Source organism: Perissodus microlepis, chromosome 23, assembly GCF_051167445.1.
Source record: "Perissodus microlepis isolate ML-2025 ecotype Zambia chromosome 23, ASM5116744v1, whole genome shotgun sequence".
Lineage (NCBI taxonomy): Eukaryota > Metazoa > Chordata > Actinopteri > Cichliformes > Cichlidae > Perissodus > Perissodus microlepis.
Genome location: NC_140482.1, coordinates 10,343,584 through 10,361,651, shown reverse-complemented (window position 1 = coordinate 10,361,651; position 18,068 = coordinate 10,343,584). Strand labels below are relative to the sequence as shown.

Here is an 18,068-nt window from a genome sequence, read left to right as displayed (position 1 = left end):
GATAGAGGCGGCCAGAGCGTCAGGTTTACATGTAAAGTCAATGGAAAGGCGCGATGACCCGCGATTGCGGCACCCGCGAAAATTCGGAAGCAGATTTGCGTCGCGAAAACGCCAAAGCGCCTTAAACGCGCTACACTGACGCGCGTTTCAGGCGTTTGACTCGCGAAAAAAACCACGCGCGTGAGTTTTTGTGTTGCATTTTGTGCATACGCGCATTTTGCGTCTACCGCTCGAGTTGGAAAAATCTGAACTCCAGCGTCAAATCGCGCCGCGACAACCAATCAGGAGCCTGGTGACGTGGCTGTGACCTAGGTCAAAGGGGCAAATCCAGCCAAAGCCCTTCATACTTCAATGGGGGGAAGGCTAATCAGCGCTGTAGCAAACAACACGGAGCTGTACGACACCAGCTGCTTTCTGTACCGAGACAGGAATATAAAGGACCGAGCTTGGAGGAAGATATGTAAAGAGATCGGGCAACCTGGTAAGTTCATTCATTTCTCTTTTGAAAGTTTTCGCTGACCCAGGGAAGCCGCACAAAAGCTAGCAAGCCACCGCTATTTTCCCACTGACGTACAAATACCGTTCTGCTTTTATGCATGTTGTCATATAGGAATATATTTTGTTTATTAATAAACAGCACACAGTGGTCCCGCTCATCCGCCCCTGCTTCGCTTTTTCACTGATTTTCTTTTTCTTTTCTTTTTTTTTGCACCGTACAGCATTGCATTCTGCAGCCTGATTGACAAATCTCCTCCGTGTCGTGTCTCCTGCGCTTGCCAAATTTATCATGTTTGGTTTTGATAACCATCACGTCCAATAGAAAAAACAGCACAAAAATACCCATAACTATGACCCTCATTCGGAAATAGACACCTGCACCGCGAGGGAAAAAGGCGCACGAAAGTGGCAGGCAGATGAAGACAAACCGCGGCATAATAATACTTTTACGTTTTGCAATCTACAAAGGTTTGCACTTTGAGAATCAATTGTGAGAACTGTGACTAATGTTAATGTGTGTGGGGAAAACAGTGTATAAAGTGCGTGACCAGGGGCTAGTTATTCTGAGAACCCCTGCTGCAATAAATGAGGGACCACTGTACAGGGAATGCAGAATTATTAGGCAAGTTGTATTTTTGAGGAATAATTTTATTATTGAACAACAACCATGTTCTCAATGAACCCAAAAAACTCATTAATATCAAAGCTGAATGTTTTTGGAAGTAGTTTTTAGTTTGTTTTTAGTTTTAGCTATTTTAGGGGGATATCTGTGTGTGCAGGTGACTATTACTGTGCATAATTATTAGGCAACTTAACAAAAAACAAATATATACCCATTTCAATCATTTATTTTTACCAGTGAAACCAATATAACATCTCCACATTCACAAATATACATTTCTGACATTCAAAAACAAAACAAAAACAAATCAGCGACCAATATAGCCACCTTTCTTTGCAAGGACACTCAAAAGCCTGCCATCCATGGATTCTGTCAGTGTTTTGATCTGTTCACCATCAACATTGCGTGCAGCAGCAACCACAGCCTCCCAGACACTGTTCAGAGAGGTGTACTGTTTTCCCTCCTTGTAAATCTCACATTTGATGATGGACCACAGGTTCTCAATGGGGTTCAAATCAGGTGAACAAGGTGGCCATGTCATTAGTTTTTCTTCTTTTATACCCTTTCTTGCCAGCCACGCTGTGGAGTACTTGGACGCGTGTGCTGGAGCATTGTCCTGCATGAAAATCATGTTTTTCTTGAAGGATGCAGACTTCTTCCTGTACCACTGCTTGAAGAAGGTGTCTTCCAGAAACTGGCAGTAGGACTGGGAGTTGAGCTTGACTCCATCCTCAACCCGAAAAGGCCCCACAAGCTCATCTTTGATGATACCAGCCCAAACCAGTACTCCACTTTGCTGGCGTCTGAGTCGGACTGGAGCTCTCTGCCCTTTACCAATCCAGCCACGGGCCCATCAAGACTCACTCTCATTTCATCACTCCAGTGATGTTGCAGCTCTGAAATATGGCCAAACTGGTGGCAAGTGGCATCTTGGCAGCTGCACGCTTGACTTTTCTCAGTTCATGGGCAGTTATTTGGCGCCTTGGTTTTTCCACACGCTTCTTGCGACCCTGTTGACTATTTTGAATGAAACGCTTGATTGTTCGATGATCACGCTTCAGAAGCTTTGCAATTTTGAGACTGCTGCATCCCTCTGCAAGATATCTCACTATTTTTGACTTTTCTGAGCCTGTCAAGTCCTTCTTTTGACCCATTTTGCCAAAGGAAAGGACGTTGCCTAATAATTATGCACACCTGATATAGGGTGTTGATGTCATTAGACCACACCCCTTCTCATTGCAGAGATGCACATCACCTAATATGCTTAATTGGTAGTAGGCTTTCGAGCCTATACAGCTTGGAGTAAGACAACATGCATGAAGAGGATGATGTGGACAAAATACTCATTTGCCTAATAATTCTGCACTCCCTGTACTGTGGAGAGCAGAGCAGCGGCGTTAAGGACGTCCTCGCCGTACCTGGGTCCATCAGGTCCTTCAGACGCATGAGCAGTTTGGTGAGTTTCACCACTTGCTCCAGGAGCTGCGCCTGGATGACGTTCGGTTTCAGCGGTACCACCGTCTTTCCCTCGCCCAGTTTGAGGACCTGCTGTCCCGCGTTGGTCCAAGCATCGCCCGCCTAGACACCAACTACAGGCGCTCAATCCCACCTGAAGAGCGCCTGTCCGTCTGCCTGAGGTTAGTAAAAGTGTTTAATACGGTAGTCCTTTATTGATACCTGTGCTAATATATGCTAAACTATCGTTTATACACTGCTAACATGGATGTGCTATGCTATCAATGAATGCCGTTTGTGTTTACTGAACGCAAACTGTGGTATGGAGGCGACTGTTTATAATATTTCTAGTGATACTCGAAAGGTCAAGTCCCGATTTAATTCGATTTATGCTGTTATCAGTGTTAGCAATGTGTGGTGTCACACGTATGCTCTCGGTGTTTGCTGATATCAAACTGGTATTAGGACCAATGTGGGTTAATCTTTGTTGTGATACTTCACTTCACAAATAAAATTTTTATCATTAGAGAAAAAATTACCAGTAATCATCCCACAGATGTAATATTATCTACAGCTACTCTTAGTACCATTGATGTTAAGTTAGACTCTTTTTCTCCAATTGATCTTTCTGAGTTAACTTCAATAATTACTTCCTCCAAACCATCAACGTGTCTTTTAGACCCCATTCCTACAAAACTGCTCAAAGAAGTCCTGCCATTGATTAATTCTTCGATCTTAAATATGATCAACCTATCTCTAATGGTCGGCTATGTACCACAGGCCTTCAAGCTGGCTGTGGTTAAACCTTTACTCAAAAAGCCATCTCTAGACCCAGCAGTCTTAGCTAATTATAGGCCAATCTCCAGCCTTCCTTTCATATCAAAAATCCTTGAAAGAGTAGTTGTCAAACAGCTAACAGATCATCTGCAGAGGAATGGTTTATTTGAAGAGTTTCAGTCAGGTTTCAGAGCTCATCACAGCACAGAAACAGCTTTAGTGAAGGTTACAAATGATCTTCTTATGGCCTCTGACAGTGGACTCATCTCTGTGCTTGTCCTGCTAGACCTCAGTGCAGCGTTCGATACTGTCGACCATAATATCCTATTAGAGCGATTAGAACATGCTGTAGGTATTACAGGTACTGCACTGCAGTGGTTTGTATCATATCTATCTAATAGACTCCAATTTGTGCATGTAAATGGAGAGTCCTCTTCACACACTGAGGTTAATTATGGAGTTCCACAGGGTTCAGTGCTAGGACCAATTCTGTTTACATTATACATGCTTCCCTTAGGCAGCATCATTAGAAGACATAGCATACATTTTCACTGCTATGCAGATGACACCCAGCTCTATCTGTCCATGAAGCCAGATAACACACACCAATTAGTTAAACTGCAGGAATGTCTTAAAGACATAAAGACCTGGATGGCCGCTAACTTTCTGCTTCTTAATTCAGATAAAACTGAGGTTATTGTACTCGGCCCTGAAAATCTTAGAAATATGGTATCTAACCAGATTCATACTCTGGATGGCATTACCTTGGCCTCCAGTAACGCTGTGAGGAACCTTGGAGTCATTTTTGACCAGGACATGTCCTTCAACGCACATATTAAACAAATATGTAAGACTGCTTTCTTCCATTTGCGCAACATCTCTAAAATTAGAAATATCCTGTCTCAGAGTGACGCTGAAAAACTAGTTCATGCATTTATTACTTCCAGGCTGGACTACTGTAATTCATTATTATTAGGATGTCCAAAAAACTCACTGAAAAGCCTTCAGCTAATCCAAAATGCTGCAGCAAGAGTACTGACAGGGACTAGAAGGAGAGAGCATATTTCTCCTGTTTTGGCTTCCCTTCATTGGCTTCCTGTTAAATCCAGAATTGAATTCAAAATCCTGCTCCTCACATACAAGGTCTTAAATAATCAGGCCCCATCTTATCTTAATGACCTTGTAGTACCATATCACCCTATTAGAGCACTTCGCTCTCGCTCTGCAGGCCTACTTGTTGTTCCTAGAGTATTTAAAAGTAGAATGGGAGGCAGAGCCTTCAGTTTTCAGGCCCCTCTTCTGTGGAACCAGCTTCCAGTTTGGATTCGGGAGACAGAAACTATCTCTACTTTTAAGATTAGGCTTAAAACGTTCCTTTTTGCTAAAGCATATAGTTAGGGCTGGACCAGGTGACCCTGAATCCTCCCTTAGTTATGCTGCAATAGACGTAGGCTGCCAGGGGATTCCCAAGATGCATTGAGTTTTTCCTTTCCAGTCACCTTTCTCACTCACTATGTATTAATAGACCTCTCTGCATTGAATCATATCTGTTATTAACCTCTGTCTCTCTTCCACAGCATGTCTTTTATCCTGTCTTCCTTCTCTCACCCCAACCGGTCGCAGCAGATGGCCGCCCCTCCCTGAGCCTGGTTCTGCCAGAGGTTTCTTCCTGTTAAAAGGGAGTTTTTCCTTCCCACTGTCGCCAAAGTGCTTGCTCATAGGGGGTCATATGATTGTTGGGTTTTTCTCTGTATCTATGAAGCGCCTTGAGGCGACTTTTGTTGTGATTTGGCGCTATATAAATAAAATTGAATTGAATTGAATTGAACTCCTTTTTATTTAGACCTGGTTTAATTCTGGTATAGATGAATATTTGTATATAATCCCTGCAGCTGTCAGACTCTATAACAGGGGTCACCTGCCTTTCTTTAAACTGAGAGTTAGATAAAACTGAACAGTTTGATTCATCTTTAGTTATATGGTTCTATCTAGCATATTCTATCTTGATATGCTGTCTTATCACAGGTTAATTTGTCAAAAATATTAACAATGATTTAAGCAAGGAAAGGGCTACATGTCAACATACAACTCTTTATTTCTATTAATGTCTTACTTCATTCCTACCTGATTGACATGTTTAGGAATTATGAGTGATTGGCACACTGTAGTGGTAAAAGTTGCTACCAATCAAATTATGATATGTTAAAGTTAAAACAAAACACAACTGTTTTAGATATTATCTAATATACATTTTGTAATTATCCTTATAATTACAAAATGTTTTATGTAAGATTTTGTAATTTAAATCTGACATCACAAAAGTTTTTTGGAATTTGAATAATGTATTTTGTAACTGCAGTACACATAATACTAATATTGAACAATTTTGTCCAGGTTCCTTGTCACCGGGGACTCCTTCAGGACCAAGCGTTCAGTTACAGAGTCGGTGTGTCCACGGTGTGCCAGATCACCCCTCAGGTAGCGACGGCCATCTGGGACTGTCTAGTGGACGACTTCATGGCTGTGCCTTCACCTGGAGACTGGCGGTCCATCACAGAGGGATTCCAGGAGCGCTGGAACTTTCCTCTCTGCTGTGGAGCTCTGGATGGGAAGCACGTCCAGACAAAGGCACCCCATATATCATATAGGAGACACACACATTGATGTACACTAAATATTTATTCCATTTCTTTTTGTGTGGTGCCCAAATTTATGCACCTGCTTGATTTTGTTTAAACAATTATTGCACACTTTTTGTAAATCCAGTAAACTTCTTTTCACTTCTCAAGTATCACTGTGTGTGTCTCCTGTATGATATATTTAACTGACATTTTTTTATTGTAACAACCAACGATTTATACAGGAAAATGATGGCTATTAACAATGTTGCCCAAACTTTTGCATCCCACTGTATTAGTATATTTTGTCATTAGTATAATATGAAATAAATTCTACATGTGTCAAGTTGTGTGCCAACATTTGCTGTGTAGTAGAACTGAGACATTAGTCATTATAAAAATTTATTTGAAATAATATAAACATTCTCAAACAGAAAAACATTAAACATAAATATATAAAATATAAGTATTTACAGAGAGACAGGAATAAAAAGGACCCAGCTGCTCTCCAGAGCAGGAACAAGGCTGAGGAGGAAATGCTCCATTGGAGACTGGTGTGGACTCTTCAGGGACACCAGGATGGCCAGCTCCACCGCCGATGGACCGTCCTGGGACCCGTCCCTCATCTGCCTCGGAGCCGTCCTCCTCTGTGGGCCTGTAAAACAGCACAAAACACAAAGAAATGAGAAGGCTGCTACTAGATTTTAATTTCAACATTGAAAAAAAACAAAAAACAAAAACAGGATATAATCAGATTGGTTGTAGATATTTAGTAAAGGTGATCACAAGGCAATCCCACCGACTAAAAAGGTATCAGTGCTTGCTTTACATACCTGTGGGTGCAGCAGCAGGAGCTCAGGGACTGGGGAGCCAGGAGAAGCAACAGGGGATGCTCTGCTGCAGAATCAGTTGGCTCTATCAATACAATATTAAATGTTAACATGTTGAATATAATCAGAGAAAGTATATACAGGGAGTGCAGAATTATTAGGCAAATGAGTATTTTGTCCACATCATCCTCTTCATGCATGTTGTCCTACTCCAAGCTGCATAGGCTCGAAAGCCTACTACCAATTAAGCATATTAGGTGATGTGCATCTCTGTAATGAGAAGGGGTGTGGTCTAATGACATCAACACCCTATATCAGGTGTGCATAATTATTAGGCAACGTCCTTTCCTTTGGCAAAATGGGTCAAAAGAAGGACTTGACAGGCTCAGAAAAGTCAAAAATAGTGAGATATCTTGCAGAGGGATGCAGCAGTCTCAAAATTGCAAAGCTTCTGAAGCGTGATCATCGAACAATCAAGCGTTTCATTCAAAATAGTCAACAGGGTCGCAAGAAGCGTGTGGAAAAACCAAGGCGCAAAATAACTGCCCATGAACTGAGAAAAGTCAAGCGTGCAGCTGCCAAGATGCCACTTGCCACCAGTTTGGCCATATTTCAGAGCTGCAACATCACTGGAGTGCCCAAAAGCACAAGGTGTGCAATACTCAGAGACATGGCCAAGGTAAGAAAGGCTGAAAGACGACCACCACTGAACAAGACACACAAGCTGAAACGTCAAGACTGGGCCAAGAAATATCTCAAGACTGTTTTTTTTAAGGTTTTATAGACTGATGAAATGAGAGTGAGTCTTGATGGGCCCGTGGCTGGATTGGTAAAGGGCAGAGAGCTCCAGTCCGACTCAGACGCCAGCAAGGTGGAGGTGGAGTACTGGTTTGGGCTGGTATCATCAAAGATGAGCTTGTGGGGCCTTTTCGGGTTGAGGATGGAGTCAAGCTCAACTCCCAGTCCTACTGCCAGTTTCTGGAAGACACCTTCTTCAAGCAGTGGTACAGGAAGAAGTCTGCATCCTTCAAGAAAAACATGATTTTCATGCAGGACAATGCTCCATCACACGCGTCCAAGTACTCCACAGCGTGGCTGGCAAGAAAGGGTATAAAAGAAGAAAAACTAATGACATGGCCACCTTGTTCACCTGATTTGAACCCCATTGAGAACCTGTGGTCCATCATCAAATGTGAGATTTACAAGGAGGGAAAACAGTACACCTCTCTGAACAGTGTCTGGGAGGCTGTGGTTGCTGCTGCACGCAATGTTGATGGTGAACAGATCAAAACACTGACAGAATCCATGGATGGCAGGCTTTTGAGTGTCCTTGCAAAGAAAGGTGGCTATATTGGTCGCTGATTTGTTTTTGTTTTGTTTTTGAATGTCAGAAATGTATATTTGTGAATGTGGAGATGTTATATTGGTTTCACTGGTAAAAATAAATGATTGAAATGGGTATATATTTGTTTTTTGTTAAGTTGCCTAATAATTATGCACAGTAATAGTCACCTGCACACACAGATATCCCCCTAAAATAGCTAAAACTAAAAACAAACTAAAAACTACTTCCAAAAACATTCAGCTTTGATATTAATGAGTTTTTTGGGTTCATTGAGAACATGGTTGTTGTTCAATAATAAAATTATTCCTCAAAAATACAACTTGCCTAATAATTCTGCACTCCCTGTAAATAGAGAAGGGAGACTCTCTCTTCAAACGCTAGCTCGACAGCTGCCATCTAGCAAAGATACCGGTCTGGCACAACTTCCTCCCACATCCCTCCCACATTTCCGGTTCACGCGCGCGCTATGGATTTTTCTTGGACACGCGTTGAGGCGCGAATGTGCACGCGTCAAATTAGGGGCGTTTGGGGCGTTTTGTTCGCGTCCATCGCGTTCGGTGTGAACACACCGTTAGATTAGTTGCCAAAGACTTGGTGGATGCTAAAACATTAAGTGAAAGTGATGACACATCATTTTAGAGAACCAAAGGACCAGGATTGACCTAAAAGATAGTTGCACATACTCTGATCTGACCAGAGTATGTTGCCAGATGGGACTGAAGTACGAGGGAAGACTGGCGCTTCTTATAAAACCTTGAACACTCCTAAGAAACACACTTTAATGCAATTTAAAAAATTTCAGGGTTGAGGGGGGGCAAAAATATTAGTATGCTACTTTTGCCATTCATTTCTATTTTCAGAGTCTTCATCATCATAGATCCTACATAAATGACTGTTTTATTGATGTATGATGCATTCATAAGGGTACAGGCATGCTTTCATTCTTTCCAAGCCTTTGCAAAATTGAAAATAAAATAGTTGAGTAATATATGAAGCACAACACTCATTATAACATGGAAGGGTGGATTAGTAAAACGGCCACTCTCTCTTTCCCAGTAATAAAGCACATTACTGTTACTACTGAAATAAAAAGCCTCTCGCTCCTCGTCACTCTCCATGTCTCCATAGAGAAAGACTCACAACAAGCAGCAACAGCTATTTCATCTGTTTTCTTCATATTAGTAGGAACATTGACAGCCAAATCAAGCATGTAGTATCTCAGAATTATGACCACATTAAAGTAAAAAAATGAAGGTGAGCACCCAACATCTTATCAGCAGTGTAGTGACTGATTTAAGCTTAAAATGTCAGATCAGCACAATAGATTGTGCCTCAGTCCCAGTTTGACACAGGCTGACATTGCACTGTCTTTCTGTTTGAGATAACATTCAGAGCAGCCCCACTCATTTAAAAACAAGTCCCGCTGTAGCAGCTAGTCGCCCACAGATTGCATACAAAAGATGGATGGAGCTTAGGATTCTGAACTGTGAAGCAAATGTAGAAATTATTGAAATGACCAGCAGGGGGCAATTCATCTGAACGAAAAAAAGGCAGACTGTACAGACTGTAAAAGAGTCAGAGAGGAAAAAATAAATACATTTGTCATTTCTCTGATCTTAATTAAGACTTTTTTTCACAAGTTTATTGTCTCATTTGATGGTTTTAAGTTTTACTGAATACAGCATGATTTTTATTTTGTAAGTTATGGTCCCCATCTTGGTCAATATACCTTGTGACTAACCACTTGGCACCTTATGTGTGCATTTGCTTTGAAGCACCAAGACGGTGGTAGTGAAAATACTCACACTGATATCACCTATTGTTTAGTAAACATCAGTAGTAGCTGTATCTCTCTTAGGTAATGTCTCTCTTAGAATAAAGTCTTACATGTCACATTTTATTCATAAATGATAACCATTAGACGACAAGATTGTTGTCATGGATGCCAGGCTCTGTATAATTATCTTCTTATCTCCAGAAATAGGCCAGTTTTTTTTTTTTTTCCTTTTTCATTTTTTAATGAATCTGTTGACACTGGAAAATGACCTTTGCTATAGAGGAAAATCTCTGCAGGAGTCACATTATTTTCACAGGAAGTGATCTTTATATGAAAGCAAACCAAATAGGCCAGTCTATGATTTAAACTGCTATAGATTTGTGTTGTTAGACTGTACAAGAGTGGCATATTGTATATACTCTCAGGTTACTTTGGACTGGATACAAACTCTAGCCGTGAATCAACAGCAATTTAAAGTTTGGTGTTTGTAAGTTGAGTCAGGTCAGTGTACTGTAATTATGTAGCCAATATCACAATTCCCAAATTTTCCTCACGGGGCTTTACAGTCACATAGTAATAATGTTTTTTTTTCCAACAGCCCTTGCTCTAGTGTCCAGTTCTGCTCCCCTAAAGGACAATAACAGCAGCAATAATGATGAAACACATTAACAGACATATGTCTATAATTCAATTCCCCCAGTGCTGGCAGGACTACCGTTACACCTACCCTGAAATAGCTTTGTTTTCAAAAGTAGTACAAGGCACAAGAGAGCAAGGCATGGACAATGAAACAGATGGTACAAACAGCAGAAGGGGTGTAAATACAAGTCACTGAAATGTATAGTTGATATGAGGATGAACTTTGTGAGTGTGATGAAGCATTTGCAAGGGAAAGATAGAAAAAAGAAAGAAAACCAAAGTGATAGGGTAACAAAAATAGGAAAAGCATTCTCTTAAATCCATATTGTATTCGCAATAGATCATAGAAAACATATCAAATGTTTAATCTTAAAAAATGCATAATTTTAAGAAAAAACATTACCTCATTTTCAATTTGATGGCAACAAAATATCTAAAAAAAAGTTGGAAAAAGGCCATATTTGCCAGCATGTTGCATCCCCTCTTCTTTTAACAACAGTCTGAAAACATCTGGAGACAAGTTGCTGAACTCCTGAGAGAGGACTCTTGTCCCATTTTTGTCTGATACGGGATTCTACTTGCTCAACAGTCCTGGCTCTTTTTTGTTGTAGTTTTCATTTCATGATGTGCCAAATTGTTTTATAAGTGTTGAAAGGTGTGGACTGCAGGCAGGCCAGGTCAGCACCTGGGCTCCTCTACTGTGGAGCAATGCTGTTGTAATAGCTGCAGAACATAGTTTAGTATTGCCTAATAAAGACAGTGATTTTGGTCTGGTGGGCACTAATTCACCCCCATAACATTAAAGATGCAGGCTTGTGAACTGAGCGCTGATAACAAGCTTGATTGTACCGCTCCTCTTTAGTCCAGATGAAGCGGTGTCCATGCTTTTAAAAAGAATTTCAATTTGTCTGACCACAGAGCAGTTTTCCACTTTGAGTGCATTTTAAATGGGCTTTGGCACAGAGGAGACAGCAGCATTGTTGGATCATGTTCACATATAGCTCCTTATTTACACAATAGAGTGTTAACCTGCATTTGTGAGCGGCACAGATGTGTTCACAGGTAATGATTTCTGAAAGTGTTCCTGTGGCCATGCAATGACCATGATAGAACCTTGCCTGTTTCATTGAAGCGCTGTGCCATGTCCAGTGTTGGTCAAGTTACTTGAAAAAAGTAATCAGTAACTAATTACCGATTACTCCCCCAAAAAAGTAATCCCGTTACTTTACTGATTACTTATTTTCAAAAGTAATTAATTACTTAGTTACTTAGTTACTTTTTAAAAACACGATTTACAACCTGAATAGGTGATAAAGTGATAGATCTTTCAGCCCAATTCTACTTTTTCTGCATAATCCATCATACAAAATGTAATCAAATGGAAAAGTCTCTTTTTAAAACTTGTTTTATTAGTTTTAACTTTATGCATCAAGCAAAAATTTAATTATATGCAACATTCTCTGACTGGAAGAAATTTGTTTAACATTTAAACTTATTTTCTGCACATTCCAGCACATAAAATATTTTTTTGAGTGTGTTTACACTCACTCTTTCAAATAGATGCAAGTAAAACACAGCAGAAAATAAATAACATCAAAGACTAGCTGTCCTGTTGCTCTATTTTCACCTGTAAAGCAGGACTGGGGTAGGCGGAGGTGTGCTCTGGTGCAGGTGTGCCGCAGCGGTCAGTGGAAGAATCCGCGAGTTTCTCTGTGAGTTTCCCGGTGCTTGCTTGGAAGTTTAGGTTTTTTTTTTCGCTGTAAAAAGAAGTTTTCTTCCCACACACAACGAACACTAATGTTTTTGTCACTTTTTATGGAATCAAACTCAAAGTAAGGTCAGTACTTCCACGCTTTAAACGCTGCACGCTCATACTCTCTCCGCACTAGATATATGATGCACTGTTGATCTGCACACGGCTGTTGTCACGAACGTCGCACTCGCTTACGTCACTGTCATGAGACATTGGCTGTGTCCCAATTCAGGGTCTGCATGCTTGAAGTACGCATTTTAAGTGCGATTACTTCACCGCCACGCGACGACGGCTGTCCCAATTTGAAGTGTACTTCAAATGCATACTCCAAATGCGCTGTCGATTTCCCCAAATATCAAGCGTGGTCCGGTGCACGCTTCGTGGTCCCATATATCCCACAATTCATAGCGCGGCGGTGGGTGTGGATAATTTTGCCGCAAAATACGGCAGAAGGGAGCAGCCTAAGAGTGAACTGTCAAAAGTACTGAATATGACATCACTTATTTATGTGCGAATGTTTAATAATTAAAGTCAGTCATATATCCACAAACACAACAAGCTGAAAGTCAGTGATATATGTATATGTGTGTATATATATATATGTATATATATGTATATACACACACACACACACACACACACACACACACATATATATATATATCATAATAATCTGACAATACTATAATATTGGCCATATTATATTTACATTACCACAGTGAGATGACTTTAGTCTCATGAACAACATTAACTAATTGTTATTTACTAACTAATCTTAAATGACTGTTTAGCACAGAAATGAAGCCCAACAATCATGTTTTACAGTCCCGTGGTCTCAGCCTCAGATACTCAACTAATCAAAGTGATGTCATGACAAAAATGAATGACCAAGATAACATTTTTCTCCTTCATTTCTGTCAAACAATGCTGTATGTAACGTGTCTCGCGGTTAGTATCATGGTTGCTAGGCAACCTGAACAGTGCGACGAAGCGTATACCACCGTCCCATTTTACAAGCCTCTCACTTCTGCACTTCTCGTACTTATAGTACGCACCGTACGTAGTACGCGTAGTACGCGTAGTACGCGTACTACGCGTACTACGCGTAGTGCGCGTAGTGCGCGTAGTGCGCGTAGTGCGCGTACTTCAAGCGTGCAGACCCTGAATTGGGACACAGCCATTCTCGCAAAAAAGTCACGGTTTTAGTAACGCAGTAACGCAGCGTTCCTATGGGAAAGTAACGGTAATCTAATTACCGTTTTTGCAATAGTAATCCCTTACTTTACTCGTTACCTGAAAAAAGTAATCAGATTACAGTAACACGTTACGCGTTACTGCCCATCTCTGGTCATGTCACAAAGATCACGGGCATCCACTTCTGATTTTCAGCTTTGTTCCTCGTGCAGACAGATTTCTCCACATTTTCAGAATCTTTTGATGACTTTATGTACTGTAGATACATATACATACTGAGATAGTCGAAGTTTTCACAATCTTATGTTGATGAACATTACTCTGGAATTGTTCCACAATTTTTAGAAGCAGTTTGTTTTTTCAGATTGGTAAAACCTCTGTCCTTTTTTACTTTTTAAGAACTTTTTTTTATCTTGTCATGCTACTTACCTGCTGCTAGTTAACTTACTTATTTGCTAAATGTTTGTCCAGCTGTTTCTTTTTAGTACTACTTATTTTTCCAGCCTTTTGTTACCCAAGACCCAACTGTTTTGAGGCATGTTGTTGGCATCAAATTCAAAATTAGCTGATATTTTTCATGAAATAGTAAAATGCCTCAGTTTAAACATTTGATAAGTGTTCGTTTTTCTATTGTGAGTAAACTGTTGGTTAATGAACTTTGCAAATCATTACATTCTGACTTTATTTACACTTTACACGGCTTCTCAGAGTTTTAGCATAATTGTTTTTTTTCATATTGATTGCTTCAGTCAGACCGTGTGCCAGGCCTCTGTCCAGAAAGGAGAGACTAGAATAGAATAGTTGTTATACAAGTACAATTAATTTTAAACTGGCATGTTTCCTATGCCCATCAGAAAAAAAGTAAAACATTGTAGACAATAATAACAATAATAAATAGATTATAAAACTGAGGTAATGATTATATAGGGTGGAATGATGGGATGGGGTGGCCCTGTAATTTCACATAAAACGACCATGCCACAATACATGATTGCTGTCACTGAAAGGTTATTCGTTAGGATATTAAAAAGTAACTCATTAGAGTGCTTTAGCTTCACAAAAAATAAATTCCCTTCAGCTATTAGCTTGCGTATATATGATATGATGTATATAGTCCACTTTATGCTCTAGTCACACAGGAGCTGAGACCAGTTGGCCACCATCTGGTAGCCATCAGTCACTTGGGAAAAATGTGTATCCCCCGACTCTCTTGACTTTACCCCATTGCATAGCATTTCCTCACAAGCTTGTTAATGCATCAGAGTGACAGCTTTAGCTAAAAGCTAGCTCTTGTGATTTGGGAGCTGTAGCACTGGTGCAATTCTTAGTAGGCTTTCAACACGAGTGTTATGGTACCATACTTTAGGCTACAAATGCTTCTTTAAAAGGTGAAACAAAGCTCTTCGCAGTTGATAGACAGGTTAGCCTAGTGTGAAATACTACAAATGCTTACACATCCTCTCTGCGTCTTGCTAGCTAATCTTTACATGTGCAACAATGCACCATGGGACTGGTTACATTTAACTAGGGATGCACCGATACCACTTTTTTGGAAACGAGTACGAGTACGAGTACTTGCATTTCAGTACTCGCCGATACCGATACCGAGTACTTAATAAAAACATGATTTAAATTTGCAGGTAACAGCTTTAGTCCTATAATTTAACAAAAAACAAACAAATAAGGGACTAGTTTGGAATTAAGAACATTTATTTAAAATGAAAAGCATGTTGTATGCAACATATCACAGAATAAATAATTATAAAAAAACTAAATTTAATTTTAAATTTGTTCGTCTGTTTCTCTGTTTAGAAGTCTCACTAGCACAGTCACAGCTGGGATGACATCAGAGGCTAGTGCGTCGTAGCTGCTCACTTTTTTAGTTAGTTCCTCAAAGGGGGCGAGGATGGCAACAGTCGTCTCCATAAGAGCCCATTGGTGAGCGGTGAGATAGTCAGGGAGTTCGTGCACTCGCTTTTGCTCAATGAGGGACTGGAGCATGTAGTACGTGCTGTTCCAGCGCGTCTGTACGTCCTGCTGCAGTCTCTTTATTGGCTGGTTGAGCTGTCCCTGAATGTCCTCGAGGCGGGAGTAGGCTAAGGCAGAATGTTTAAAATGCCCAACTATTTTCCGTCCCACTGCTATAGCATCAGCTATGCTCCTCTGTGCTAATAAGCGTGGATAAATAAGCGTGGATAAACTCTTTGTACTCGTTGTTGTGTTGGGATTTTAGGTGCTTGATTAAATTGCTTGTGTTAAATGCACTACCTATAGAGCCTCCTCTGGACAATTTTGCTGAGCACAATTTGCAGTCCACCTTCGTTTTCGCGTCTTCGTTCACTTTGAAATAGTTCCACACAGCTGATATGCCTCGCCTCGCTTTCTCCCCACTCTGAGCTGCAGCCGGGGCCTGGGGGCGGGCACTCGGCGCCTGTGATTAACCCCTTACATGCCGCTCACACATAGACAGGTCTCAGACCGTGGTATCGGTCCTCGGTATCGGGGGACTTTTAACGAGTACGAGTACTTTAGAAAATGTGGTATCGAGGCCGATACCCGATACCGGTATCGGTGCATCCCTACATTTAACTGTACAGTAATGAGTCAGAGGGACACAGTGTGCAATGAAATCTTCTCTTTACTGGTTATAATAAAAAAGTGATCTGACTAATCTTGTGCAGTACTTTATAATGTGCTACAACTAACACTGGTCACAGGGAAGAAAAAAAAAGCCTTAGAAAAAGCCTGCAGGTGTGACTCAGTGTTCACTGTGCTTGCCACTGTATTCCCCAAGATGGACAGAAGGCTGGGTATTGATTATGTGGAGCACATCTTTTGTCCCATGTCCCTTCTCTGAAGGAAAAAAAAGAGAGAGGGAGGAGAGAGAGAGCAAGCCAATCTATAACCTGTCACTGTCTCTCCCTTGATGGCTGGATGATGGATGACTGCATCCTCTCTAACAATGCTAAAGCACTCCCTGTGTGGGAGGCCTTTTACACAGGGGCAAGGTAGGAACTATATGTCTCTGTGTGTGTAGGGGGAGACAATTAGCGCCTTTTTTTGCACATTACCTGACAGCTGACATTCAGCCCTCACATGTTTGATATGACACTGAGATTGAAGGTCAACCATTTTGGACTGTTCTGAGTAAAGATGTACTGAAGGTTAAAGAAAGTAAGAAATTTTAAAGAACTAGCTTTTTTTTTGACCGTGCTCCGTCTTTTTGCTCTACACGCCACAAACTACTGTGCAACTCACAAACCTTACAAATGATGTGTCTCAGGCTTTGTGATCTCTACAATATCCACAGTCGCTGATGCGATGCATCTCAAATCAGAAAATCACCCCACAAAAATCAGAGATGATGAAAGCCTTAAGCGCTTGCACAGTTGGCAGAAGGGGGATGGAGGGGAAGGGAGAGCGGGTTTCTGCCTCCCACTCCTTCTCTTGTTCAGTCTTTGGGGCCTCCACTGGGTCTCTAGGCTTCATGTCTTTGCTCCCATCTTCCTGTCTTCATTTCTGACTCCCTTACTCGCTCTGTTGCTTTTCCTCTCTCAGCCTTTTTCCTTGTTCTCTCTCACCCACTCTTTATCCCTCCCTATCTGGTTGTTGGTTGCTCCCAGGGGCTTAATTTATGGTTGTGGAGCTACAGAAACACAGGGATGACAACCCACACTCTCCTTTGCTTTGTTAGCTAGCTAGCTTGTTGGTTGGCTCGCTGACTGGCTGGGAGTACAGAGTGTGTGTGTTCTATATAAAATGTTTTTTCTTCTCTAACATTCCAGTCTCTCATTCTCTTTTTTTCCTTTTCAGATATGTGCAGCTGGTTTTATGATGTTACAATCTATGTCAGCCGATTCATGTAGCATGTGCACCTTGAAATTTCCCATAGAGAGGCTTTTTTAAAGATAAATGTTATTTGTACTACAAAAAAGGCAGGAGCACTCCAATGGCTATGTAGCACAGTCTTCTATGAGACATAACTGCACTGTATGAAGAGTTTAAGATGAAAAAGGATTACATCATATAGTTATAAAGTCTAGAGGATGCAGATGTGCAAGGCAGTTTGTGTAAAAGACAGAATTTAGAATTCTATATAGCCTGTACTATGTAACAACGACAGCTAATATTTCCTTCACACCAACATATAAAGTGGACATTATAATCTAGGCTAGACTATCCACATGTGAGCTGACAAACTACTAAACTGGTGGTGGATTGGTCCAAATATTGATGATATAGATACAAACTTTGAGAATAGAAACAAAGTATTGATCCAATACCAGTACCAAAGTTGTGAATTGTCTTAAATTAATTATTTAATTTAAAACAAATACATTTGACTGTCATGTCTATTTTATTTATAGTCCATAGCATACTTAAATAACATGTACACTTACATTCCAGATCTACCAAATGCCGAGTTTCAAAAATTTAATTCATGTCATGACACACTGCTCTCCCCTACATAACATGCCTTTATAAGTTAAAAGTATCGGTATTAGTATCAGCAATACTGGCCCATTATTTACTTGTTAGTGGATCAATACTAAAATTTGC

At 40.6% G+C, this 18,068-nt stretch overlaps 2 long non-coding RNA genes across 2 annotated transcripts; one reads left to right on the top strand and one right to left on the bottom strand.

Annotated features, from left to right (window-relative positions):
* Positions 1-2,498: 2,498 nt before the first annotated feature.
* LOC146360937 (uncharacterized) lies at positions 2,499-6,316 on the top strand. Its single transcript, XR_014799375.1, has 2 exons — positions 2,499-2,757; positions 5,747-6,316. It is a non-coding gene; the product is annotated as an uncharacterized LOC146360937 (long non-coding RNA).
* A 43-nt stretch (positions 6,317-6,359) lies between these two features.
* LOC146360936 (uncharacterized) lies at positions 6,360-6,890 on the bottom strand. The gene is made up of 2 exons (XR_014799374.1): positions 6,804-6,890; positions 6,360-6,625 (listed from the first exon to the last, which is right to left on the bottom strand). It is a non-coding gene; the product is annotated as an uncharacterized LOC146360936 (long non-coding RNA).
* Positions 6,891-18,068: the final 11,178 nt, after the last annotated feature.